Source organism: Cervus canadensis, chromosome 7, assembly GCF_019320065.1.
Source record: "Cervus canadensis isolate Bull #8, Minnesota chromosome 7, ASM1932006v1, whole genome shotgun sequence".
Lineage (NCBI taxonomy): Eukaryota > Metazoa > Chordata > Mammalia > Artiodactyla > Cervidae > Cervus > Cervus canadensis.
In genome coordinates, this window is record NC_057392.1 from 64,359,265 (window position 1) to 64,372,133 (window position 12,869).

The following is a 12,869-nucleotide window of genomic DNA, read 5'->3' on the forward strand; positions in this document are numbered from 1 at the left end:
CTACTTAGAATCTAATATGTGTATAAACATCTTTGTCTTTCAAATTCTACTCTTAAAGGTGTGAGGAAAGTCTATAAGAAAAATAGGTATAAAATGGTTTCATATTTCTACTGATGGGCTTGTGAAGCACAGCCTCTTCTCAAAAAAGATCTGAAAGTCAATACTGAAACAGAAAAACTAAATCGAATGCTATTCTGCCTTATGTTCTATCAGGCAAATTGACAGATTATGATTGTCAAAGCCTTATTACTGGCAGTGCTGAAAAGAATATAATTTAATTTTCAGATCCCTTGATGCAGTTCAGGAGAAGTCCTATAATACTATAACAATTGGGCTCAGAGAATATTAACTTTAAAATACCTGAGTGTTACTTTATTTTCCAAGTGCTACTGGGTATCTAAGCAAAATATTCTTTTTATAATTTATTGTGTCATTTTAAAAGTTTAATCAATAAGGACAATTACGTATATATATGGATGTCAGGCATCTTGCACACTTAAATACTGAAGAAGCAAAATCTCCCAGTATATTTGGGAGCAGAGAAGTAAAATTCTTAAAGGATATGAATTGTGTGCTAAGTCTTATGAAACATTATGTGTTGCAGGGAAGAGCCGAATCTGACTTCATACTGGAACTGTTTCTTTGACTTGCTTTTTGTTGCTTTTGTTATTACAATCATACATTGTATGATCAGCCTCAGAAAACCCTGCCCCTTCGCCTGACTGTTAAACTAAAATTCCTTTGTTCAGAACTGTATCCACCTGTAGACGGCAGGAAGGAAGAAATTAATACATCCTCTTCTGAGGCCTGCGATTCTAGGAGATACTTGCAAGATTAATGGCCTTTTTACTTTATTTTCTCACCTCTTCTCATCTCTGTTCTATAAAAGAACGAGTTTCTTGGCAAAACTCTGTTAGCCTTTGTCTTGCTTCATTTTGCACTCCAAGGCCAAACCTGCCTGTTATTTCAGGTATCTCTTGATTTCCTACTTTTGCATTCGGTCCTCTATGATGAAAAGGATATCTTTTTTTGGTGTTCTAGAAGGTCTTTTAGGTCATCATAGAACCATTCAACTTCAGCTGCTTCATCATTGGGTTGGGACTTAGACTTGGATTACTGTGATATTGAATGGTTTGCCTTGGAAAGAAACAGAGATCATTCTGTCATTTTTGAGACTGCACCGAAGTATTGCATTTCAGACTCTTTTGTTGACCTTGAGGGCTACTCCATTTCTTCTAAGGGATTCTTGTCCACAGTAATAGCTATAATGGTCATTTGAATTAAATTCACCCATTCCCATTCATTTTAGTTCACTGATTCCTAAGATGTCAATGTTCACTCTTGCCATCTCCTGTTTGATCACATCCAATTTACCTTGATTCACGGACTTAACATTCCAGGTTCCTATGCAATATCATTCTTTACAGCAGCATTGGACTTTACTTTCACCACAAGACACATCCACAACTGGGTGTCCTTTCCCCTTTGGCTTAACCTCTTCACTCTTTCTGGAGCCATTTCTTGATTTTCTCCAGTAGAATATTGGACACCTACCGACCTATAGGGCTCATCTTTTAGTGTCGTATAACCTTAAGAACATTCAGTCGCTAAGAACATTAAGTCGCTAAGTCTGTTTTTGCGATCCCATGGACTGCAGCACACCAGGCTTCCTTGTCCTTCATCATATCCCGAGTTTGCTCAAACTCATGCCCATTGGGTCAGTGATGCCATCCAACCATCTCATCCTCTGTCGCCCCTTTCTCCTACTGCCTTCAATCTTTCCCAGCATCAAGGTCTTTTCCAATGAGTCGGCACCTTGCATCAAGTGGCCAAAGTATTGGAGCTTTAGCATCAGTCCTTCCAATGAATATTCAGGGTTGATATACTTTAAGAACACTGGTGGTTTGGTGATTTAGTCGCTAAGTCATGTCCAACTCTTGCAATCCCATGGACTGCAGCCTGCCAGGCTCCTCTGTCTATGGGATTCTCCAGGCAGGAATACTGGAGTGGGTTGCCATTTCCTTCTCCAGGGGATCTTCCTGACCCAGGAATCGAACCCAGGTCTCCTGCATTGCAGGCAGATTCTTTACTGACTGAGCTACGAGGGAAGCCCAAAGTAATTAAGGAGTGATAAATTTTGGCTATTCATTATCTTTCTTTTTATATGATTTATTTGACTGTAAGGCTACATATTCTGTTTCTGATGAGTTTGGCCATTAGCTCACAAAATTTAACAATAACTTGTAGGCCTGTACAAACCTGTCTCAACACACCACTGCTTTAGGCCACATAACTTCTTAAGCTTTATCCGAGCACAGTGTGGAAAGGAGACTTTAAGGAGAGGAGAGAATGTATTATATTTTCACTTTAGAAAACTCACCCATGCAGCTGTGTGGAGAATAGGTTGGAATGAGATGAGAGAGGAAGCACAGAGCCAGTGAGGAGATTACTGGCGTCTGCTCTCTAGAGGCATTCTGATCACTGATATAATATGGGCTTCAAAGGCTGTAAAGACATTTTCTTCTCACTCAGCAAAAGTAAACTTATACATTTACAAGAAAACCATAAGGGAAACACAAAACAAAACAAAACAAAACAAAAAAGGAAAATGCAAAATAATCATGGAAACTCAATGTACTTCTAAGTATAGATTCTGTCTCCTACCTCGGAACTAGCCTTTAGTCATAGATGGCTCAGCTGCTCAGGTTGGGTTGCAAAAAACATAGCCCTAATCCTTCTTTAAAAAAAAAGTAAGTCTTCTTTATTTGGTTTGCCAGATATAAATTTACTCCTGCTTCTATTGTCCTGTAGTAACATCTTTGCTTGGACTCATCAACTGCTAAATAGTTTCCTAGAGCTCTTATCTCATTGCACAGGTCTTCCCAAGCCATCAGTGTTTCCTCTCCTTATAAGGAGGCCAATTCTTTTTATATCAGAACACGTTTATGGTGCTTTGCAATTGATACAACTCTTCTACCCACTTCATCTCACTTACTTTATCAGAGTAATGCTTTATGGTGTGGCCATAGGTCCTATATTCACTAAGGATATGTCCTAAGATTTGTGAGAATCTTATACTTCAGAATCTTGAATAACATCACATTTCAGCCATTAAATGCACAGAAGCAGTAAATTTTTTAAAGCAGTTCTACAAGTACAGAGTGAGTGCCACATATAAAGTTATTACAGTATACTCTATCATTACCATTTAACTTACAATGGAAGTCTTCAAACTGGAGTGTGGAGACTTCCCAAGGAATGTGTGCGTACTTAATAGTTTTAGGAAAACGATTTCCAGAGCATCAACTTCCATAGACAGTTTCTTAAAATCAGATGGCCTGACAACTTACATCTCAAACAGGTCTTCTCTCCAATTTCTTCTTTTATAACCCCTCAATTTTCACTTTATGAAAGAAAAGCATACCTCTCACCTACTCCTAATGTTATCATGGTGTGTTGTTATAGAATAGAAAAATCTGAATGTCTAATATTAGGACAATTTGAAATGTTATTTTATGTATTAGGAAAGGGAATGATCTAAATTAATAGGCAATAATTCTTTTTAAATTTGATACTTGTGTCTTTCAACAAAATTGATGGAAATTCTAATGAAGTTGTTGGCTTATATCTTATTAAAATAATTTTGAATGATAAATCACTAGGTACATAACTTGGAAAGTGTTCTAAGAATTGGATGTCAATATGTATAATGTCTATTTCCTTCTGTATTTTTTTATGGACAGCATTTTTTAGCACTTCCGTCTATGAAAACAAAAACAGGAGTAGAGTTAATGCTGAATTTTGGCTTAGTCTAGTAGCAACTCATATTCATCCACAGATAGAAACTTTGTATTATTTTAAGATACAGATTTCCAGTAATTGTTTTCTCTTATGTGAATAATGTTGAACTATACTATGTATGTTGTTTCTATCTATTGCATACTACTATAAATTATAACAACAATTAAACTCAAAATATATTTTAAATAAAACTTTATGGTCCCAAGAAATACAGAAAATTAAATGTGAATATTTCTGTTGTAAAGGAATATGATAGTGATCAGTAATAGACTTTCAAATATATGTTGTATGTTACTAAGATAAAATTCTGAGGGTACATGGAATGAAAATATGAGTTTAAGGAGGTAAAATTGATATAACATTCTCTTAAAAAGAGCTTGTCCATGTATTTTTGTAATGGATAACAGTAGTTATCAAGTCATTATGATATAAGAATTCTTTGGAACCAATTTAAGAAATGACATAATAGTTTTATTTAAAATTGTCTCTATTTATAGCATGCTAAAATTACATCACTTTTCAAGCATTTAAACTTATGACAGAAAATTTAACATGTCAATTTAAAATATGTGAGGGGGCATGTTACTTTTCAACATTCTTTTAGGGTGTATATAGGAAAAAATTCTTAAAAATTTGCTTTTCATTGATTCATTAGATTCATTTCATTGATTCATTTTCATTCTTCATTAGATTGAACATCTTCATGTGTTTTTTTCACTTCTATCTATCAGCAGCAGCAGCTGGTTGTGTTTTCCATCTACAAAGCCACACACTTCTTAATTGCTTCAAGGGACTTACTGTGTACACAGGATCAAGCAGAAAACAATGAACCATGTGGCTAGTTGCCTGCTGAGTAGTTAACAAGACTCATGCCCTAGCTAACTGGCTCATTTCTGTACAACAGCCCCTTGGTACACGAGCCTCAATTTCATGCCTCAGTAAGATTACAAATCACCGTGTCATGGTCCATCATGGTCACGTGCACAGGCTTGAGTCCATGAACACTAAATTTGTAAATACTATGGATCTACTGAAATTCCCCATTTACAGATGAAGAAACTGATATTCTGACAGGCTAAGTGATTGCCCAGGTTTACACAGCTGAAGGTGATCCAAGTCCCAAATCTACAATTGAATTTAGAGTAAGTGCACATGCAGAGAGGGCTTCCCAGGCGGCTCAGTGGTAAAGAGTTCGCCTGCCAATGCTGGAGTCGTGGGTTTGATCCCTAAGATTCCCCTGGAGAACAAAATGGCAACTCACTCTAGTATTCTTGCCTGGGAAATCCCACGGACAGAGGAGCCTGGCAGGCTACAGCCCATAGGGTGGCAAAGAGTCAGACCCAACTTAACCGACTAAACAGCATGGACAATAAGACATGCAGAGAAGCACACATCTACATACATATGTGTATATGTATGCACACATCATGTATATCTAGCACTGTGTTTGCACAGAGTATAAGTCCGAGCTCATACTACACCAGTGGGACCACTGCATTTCACATGCCCTCATCTCAGTGACTCTCCTGCCTGAAGCACTGAGAAGGGGCCCTTTGAATTGGACTCTTTTGTGCTGCAGGAAAAGAGAAAGAAGTGAGGAACTGGAGGGCAAGAGGCTGTGCGTGCCCTGTCAGTCACCAGCTTTTATTTTTAAATCCCATAGTTAGGAAAGATAGGTGTGTAAGCAGAGGTGTTTTTTACATAGGTCTTTGTATGACATCAGGACACAAAAGATGAGTAGGTCTTCTGGAAACGAAGATTTGCACCAGTGTGGAAGAAGGTCATTTTTCTCATCTCTGCACAGAACGCAGACTGCTCTGGCCCCTGGAGGGCTGGCAGCTCTGGGGACATCAGGAAAGGGCACCTTGGCGAGCTTGGCTGTCATTCCAGTGGTGTGTGACAGCAGCAGGACATCAGTAAGGCTGTCCTCAGAGAGGTCCATAAGTCCTAGGCGACCGGTAATGAGCTAAGAGCAAAAAGGCCCACAGTATAAAAATGGTGGTGTGGTGTATAAATAAACACAAAAACTGGTAGACTGGTTCAAGACATGTAAGACTTCAGAATACTTTGGAATGCTTCCAGACAATTTTCAGGGCCCTAGTGTTTTACCCAAATAGGTATAGGGGTGTGTGTGTGTGTGTGTGTGTGTGTGTATAAATATATTTATATATATATACACTTCCCTGGTAGCTCAGTGGTAAAGAAACCACCTGCCAATGCAGAGACACAAGAGACATAGGTTCAATCCCTTGTTTGATCCCAATAAGCATTAACATATCTTCAAACAAACTATATTCAAATTATTTGAGTTCTGTTAAGGCAAAGTTTGGGGCTTCCCTGGTAGCTCAGACAGTAAAGCGTCTGCCTACAATGCCGGAGACCTGGGTTCGATCCCTGGGTCGGGAAGATCCCCTGGAGAAGGAAATGGCAACCCACTCCAGTATTCTGGCCTGGAAAATCCCTTGGACTGAGGTTCCTGGTAAGCTACAGTCCATGGGGTCGCAAAGAGTCGGACACGACTGAGCGACTTCACTTTTTCACTTTCACTTCACAAGGCAAAGTTTACTTTGAATCTACTTATTTTGTAGGAAGGGAATTTTTTTTCCTAATATTAGAAAAAGAAAAAGGGCTTTTTGACTAAGACAATTTCATCTCCCTTCTGGGCCAAGAAACATCAACAGACAACATTTGGGAGTGTGACATGTGGAATATTACCACAAATTTTAAGGAATTATGCCAATCAATGGAGTTCAATAGTGTGTTCCTTGCATCAGCTTCAGCAACTGACAATTTCATTTGTGTTCTTTTCAGGAACACCTATTCAAGATATTTACAACTCAGATATGCAGGTTGGTTCTGGTATTATATGCTCTATATATTCTTTTCAATCTTTTCTCTCCCATGTAAAAGTGTAAAAATAGATTTTTTATTGAGGTTTCAGGGCATCTTTGGTGCCACAGTAGCTTAAGAAGAGCTTTTTATTTTTTTTAATAAAATTGTAAATGTCCTCAGACTGTCATGTACAGGAGACTAAGCTCTTATGCTATTTAAAAATTTTATGTGATCATAAATCTGTTCCATAGTCAAGTTACTGTTTTAAAATATATTGTAACCTTTTTCTTTCATACTTCCTCCATTTTTCCAAGGGATTTATAGATGAATTTTAGTTTTATTTTGTTTAGAGAAATCATGGTATTTTTAATTTGGAATATATCTTTTCACTTGTTTCATTAATGATATTTGCATGAATTAAGACAACAGCATGTTTGTGAACTGGTCAATCATCAATATTTGAACTGGAATTTAAGAACACAGAAAATGAAAGCTTGGACAGAGCAGGGCTGCCAAGTTGTCCTAAGGTGTCCCCACCCATGGTTTATCTTTCCATATGTACATAAGCCCAACAACACATCAGGACTGATTTCTCCAAGGCTGGTCTTCATTTGAGAGTGATGTGTCTTATTTGGCACACTTCTGTTTGCCAAGAAGAAATACATCATTTAAAAATTTATTTTGGTTTCACCGTACAGCTTGTGAGCAGGGATTGAACCTGAGACCTCGGCAATGAGAGTGTGAAGTCCTAACCAGTGGACCATGAGGGAATTCCCTACCTTTCTGGTTTTTTATAGAACTCTTTTTCACTACAGTAAGCACGTTGTAATATGTGGACGGAAAAATAGTTTTGAGTTAAGAACTCTAAAGCAGCTACAGGATAACATCTATGCACCAAAATTATAAAGTGAGAAACACTTCTCATCTGCCTTAGAGCATTGCTTTTTTAATATGCAGGTGTTCAAAGTCATTGTTGCCATAAATCCTTCTAGCCTCCCTGTTAGGGATAAAGTGCCTTTTTAATAACTGAGGATGCATACAAGCTGGAGTGAGGTTATCTGCTTAGCGTCACATGGGACATTCAGAATATGTGTATATGTGCCTGTATCTATGTTGGAACATGGGAGAGAAGAAGTTTCTTAAGTCTTAAACTCTAGGTGCCTAACTTCATGACAAAGGAAGATGTGATCAGATGCACACATTTACTCTCTGTTAAAGTCATGGAATTTGTCTAACTTCCAAAGATCTATGGTTTGATTCTTAATGAGGCCCCATCACACAAGAGAAATTGAGGGTAATTTCTAGCTTTGTCCTTTGGAAGCTAGAAAAAGAATATGTGATTTAGGACTGGATAAAGGGATCTTTCCACCCAGGACTTCAAGTCTTGAAGGGGGGCTTTTAGAGGGACTTAGAGACTATTCATGGAGAACAGAGAACTAGGTGGAGGAAGTAAACATCTATGGAGTGATTTGGCAGTGCTGTTCATACCACACTGTGCCTGATGCATCAACTCTGGTTGGTTCTTGATTTGGTGGCTTTTGGTGGTTCTAGGCTATTTCCTGAGTCCAGTTCTTTATCCTTCCCGATTGTTTCTATCCTCCCAATACATTCTCCTTCCATTTAAACTAGAGCTGGTTCAGTTATTTAGAATCCAGACTTCTGTCTGGAGCTTTGAACAAGGCAGTATTACCAGCCAGGCCAGGACTATGACACACGCTTCTTGTAGAGGCATTTTCAGGAGCTGGTTGGAAAAGTCTCAAATGAAAGCATCCCAGAAGTTGAATGGATTGGACTGTTATTCCTGTTCAACAGATAGAAGAAAGTGAAAGTGAAAGTTTAGTCATTCAGTCGGGTCCAACTCTTTGTAACCCCATAGACTGTAGCCTACCAGGCTCCTCCATCCACAGGATTTTCCAGGCAAGAGTACTGGAGTGGGTTGCCATTTCCTTCAACATTTAGGAGAGTGGGAATATAAATAATAAATCAGAAAGCAGCTTGGTGTGATACAACAAAAGTAACCCTGGGCTCAGAGCCAGGGAAACTTCCTCCACCACATAGTTAGCCTGCCGATATCAGATGAAGTACTTTCTATCACTAAGCAATTGTCCCTTCACCTATAAAAGAGAGAAAATACCCACTGTGTAGCCTATTTCACAAGGATGTTAAGAAGAAGAGAAAATAAATATATAAGGTATGCAAATAAAGAATATGATTTACTGGTGTTGTTCAAGTCATGTCTGACTCTTTGTGATCCCCTGGACTGTAGCATGCCAGTTTCCGCTGTCCTCCACTATTTCCTGAAGTTTGCTCAAAATTCATGCCCATTGAGTCAGTGATGCTAGCTAACCATCTCATCCTCTGCTGTCCCCTTCTCCTTTTGCCTTCAATCTTTCCCAGCATCAGGGTCTTTCCCAATGAGCTGGCTGGCTCCTCACATCAGGTGGCCAAAGTATTGGCGCTTCAGCCTCAGCATCAGTCCTTCCAATGAATATCAAGATTGAATTCCTTTAGGACTGACTGGGTTTGACCTCCTTGCAATCCAAGCGACTCTCGAGAGTCTTCTCCAGCACAGTTTGAAAACATCAATTCTTTAGCACTCATCCTTCTTTATGGTCCAACTCTCATATCCATACATGACTGCTGGAAAAACCATAGCTTTGAATATATGGAGCTTTATTGGAAAACTGATGTCTTTGCTTTTTGATATGCTATCTAGGTTTGCCATAGCTTTCCTTCCAAGGAGCAAGCATCTTTTAATTTCATGGCTGCACTCCCTCTCTGCAGTGATTGGGAGTCCAAGAAAATAAAATCTGTCACTGTTTCCAATTTTTCCTTTCTATTTGCCATGAGATGATGGGACTGGATGCCACGATCTTAAGTTTTTGAATGTTGAGTTTCAAGCCTGCTTTTTCACTCTCCTCTTTCACCCTCATCCAGTGCTTCTTCAGTTCCTCTTCACTTACTGTCATTAGAATGGTATCATCTGCATATATAAGGTTGTTGATATTTCTCCCTGCAATCTTGGTTCTAACTTGTGATTCATCCAGCCCAGCATTTCCCATGATGTACTCTGCATATAAGTTAAATAAGCAGGGTGACAATGTACAGCCTTGCCATACTCCTTTCCCAGTTGTGAACCAATGAATTGTTCCATGTCTGGTTCTAACTGTTGCTTCTTGACCTGCATACAGGTTTCTTAGGACACAGGTAAGTAGGCCTGGTATTCCCATCTCTCTAAGAATTTTCCATAGTTCCGCACAGTCAAAGATTTTTGCTGTTGTTCAGTCACTCAGTCATGTCTGACTCTTTGTGACCCATGGACTGCAGCATGCCAGGCTTCCTTGTCCTTCGGTATATCCTGCAGTTTGCTCAAACTGATGTTCATTGAGTTGGTGATGCCATCCAACCATCTCACCCTCTGTCGTCCCCTTTTCCTCCTGCCTTCAATTGTTCCCAGAACCAGGGTCTTTTTCAATAAGTCAGCTCTTTGCAACTTGTGGCTAAAGTACTGGAGCTTCAGCTTCAGCATCAGTCCTTCCAATGAATATTCAGGGTTGATTTCCTTTAGGATTGACTGGTTTGATTTCCTTGCTGTTCACGACTATATGGACCTTTGTGGATAAAGTGATGTCTCTGCTTTTTAATGCACTGTTTAGGTTTATCATAGCCTTACTTCCAAGGAGCAAGAGTATTTTAATTTCATGGCTGCAGTCACTGTCTGCAGTGATTTTGGAGCCCAGGGAAATAAAATTGGCCACTGTTTCCCCATCTGTTTGCCACGAAGTGATGGGACTGGATGCCATGATCTTAGTTTTCTGAATGTTGAGTTTTAAGCCAGCTTTTTCACTCTCCTCTTTCACTTTCATCAAGAGGTTCTTTAGTTCCTCTTAGTTTCCTGCCATTAGAGTGGTATCATCTGTATATCTGAGGTTATTGATATTTCTCACAGCACCCTTGATTCCAGCTTGTGATTCATCCAGCCCCACATTTCACATGATGTACCCTGTATATAAGTTAAATAAGCAGGTTGACAATGTACAGCCCTGATGTACTCTTTTCCCAAATTGAGCTAGTCCATTGTTCTATGTGTGGTTCTAACTAGTGTAGTCAGTGAAGCAGAAGCTGGTTTTTTTTCCCCTGAAACTCCCTTGCTTTCTCCATGATCCAATAATGTTATTTAGTAGACACTCAATAAATGATGATATTCATTATTGGTTTTGGCTTTATCGCAGCTAAATAGTCACACTATCCAATCAAGATTTATTACTCAAGAAAAAAAGAGTTAAAGTAGACAACCTCTTAGTTTGTCCCATATATTCCTAAGAAGACACAGATTTTTAAATGTCTTACCACCTACCAAGCACTTATTTTAAACTCTAAGAAATGCCACAGGAGCCAAAATTTTGTAAGTTCAGATGCTTGTACCTCAGGGCTGAAATTACTCCTTATCCTTCTCTACCACACTTCCCCATGAATAAACTTTGTGGGTTTGTTTTTTTTTATCCACTTATTTTTATCTTTTCTCCACTTGGACATGGAAACATTTCTAGACTGTCTACTCCTGTCTGTCACAGTAATAGTTTCAGAGTTCACAAGGAGTCCATGGGATTTCCCAGGCAAGAATACAGGAGTGGCTTACCATTTCCTTCTCCAGGGGATCTTACCCACACAGGAATTGAACCCACATCTCTTGCATTGGCAGGCAGATTCCTTACTTCTGAGCCACCAGGGAAGCAATACGTTAAAAAGTACAGATATATGGTTAAAAGCAAAACTAATACAAAAAAATGAACAATGAAAAATGGTAGAGGAAATTTATAGGCATAAATAAATATCAAGGGGCTTCCCTGGTGGCTCAGTAGTAGAGAATCCACTTGCCAATGCAGAAGATATAGGTTCAGTCCCTGGTCCATGAAGATCCCATATGCTGCTGAACAACTAAGCCCGCGCACAGCTATTGAGCCTGTGCTCCAGAGTCTCCGAACTGCAACTACTGAAACCTGCATGCCCTACAGCCTGTGCTCCACAACAGGAGAAGCCAGCACAAAGAGGAGCTCACGCACTGCAACTAGAGCCACTGCTCTCTGCAACTAGACAAAGCCCGTGCAGCAGCGAAGACCCAGAACAGCCAAGATAAATAAGTAAAATTTTAAAAAAATCAAACTAGATGTTAGATTCTGTATTTTCCCAGGGATTTATGCAGTCACTTACTGCATAAATAATAAATACTTACCTTAGTATTTAATGAATACTTATCTTAGTATTTAAATGAAAATGGCTTGCATCTCATCCCGCATGCATTGGAAAGCCATATGAGATGGACATTTCCATCTTCCCTATCCCCATGACCCACTGGTAGTTTTTCGTTTTGGCCTCTTGCCTCCATTGGCAAGAAACTCCATAGAGTTTCACTTCTGTGGCTGGTTACCCCAGTCATCTCAAAGGCAGAACTGTTATTACTTTATTAGTTTTTGCCACCACAATGGTTGAGAAGCAATGTCTTGTTTTAGTTTGAATTTATTTTGATATCAGCAGTCATTCTCTTCCATGTTATTATCTACTTGTATTTGTTTAGTAAACTGTCTAGTCTTTACCTATTTTTCTATAGGAATATTTTGCTCTTGGGGTATTGTTTTACATATTATTATAAGTTCCCTACAAATTAAATATGCTACCTCAGTAGGCATGTGATTTGTCTTTAAAATTGTTAATGGTACATATGACATATTTTGTTGTTGTTCATCCACTTAGTTGTGTCCGATTTTCACAAGTTCTATTTATCAGCCTTTTTCTTTATGAATTTTTTTTTTACTTTGAAAACCTTGTCATCTGAAGATTAGATAAAATGTTAAGATTTCTTTTTTGTTTTCATTATAAAAATACAGATCCTCATTATAGAAAAAATGGATAAGGTAAACATGTTCAACATAAAAAATAAAAATCATGTAAAATTCTCCTCCCAGAGATAGTGTTTTATGGACACATTTCTAACATTTTTAAAGAAAATTTCCCCCATAACTACTATATAACTTCATTTTTTAATTTAATGTATCAAAAGCATTTTCTCTCAATGTAGTCTGTGTAAGCTTGACAATATGGCTCATTTTTATAGAATATATATTACTTCAACTTTATTAACTATATTCTCTCATGTTTTCTCATAGTATTATAAACTCTCTCTAAATAAAATTATTCCTGCTACTCACCGTTTAGCTGCAGCATGTGGTTTTTCATGT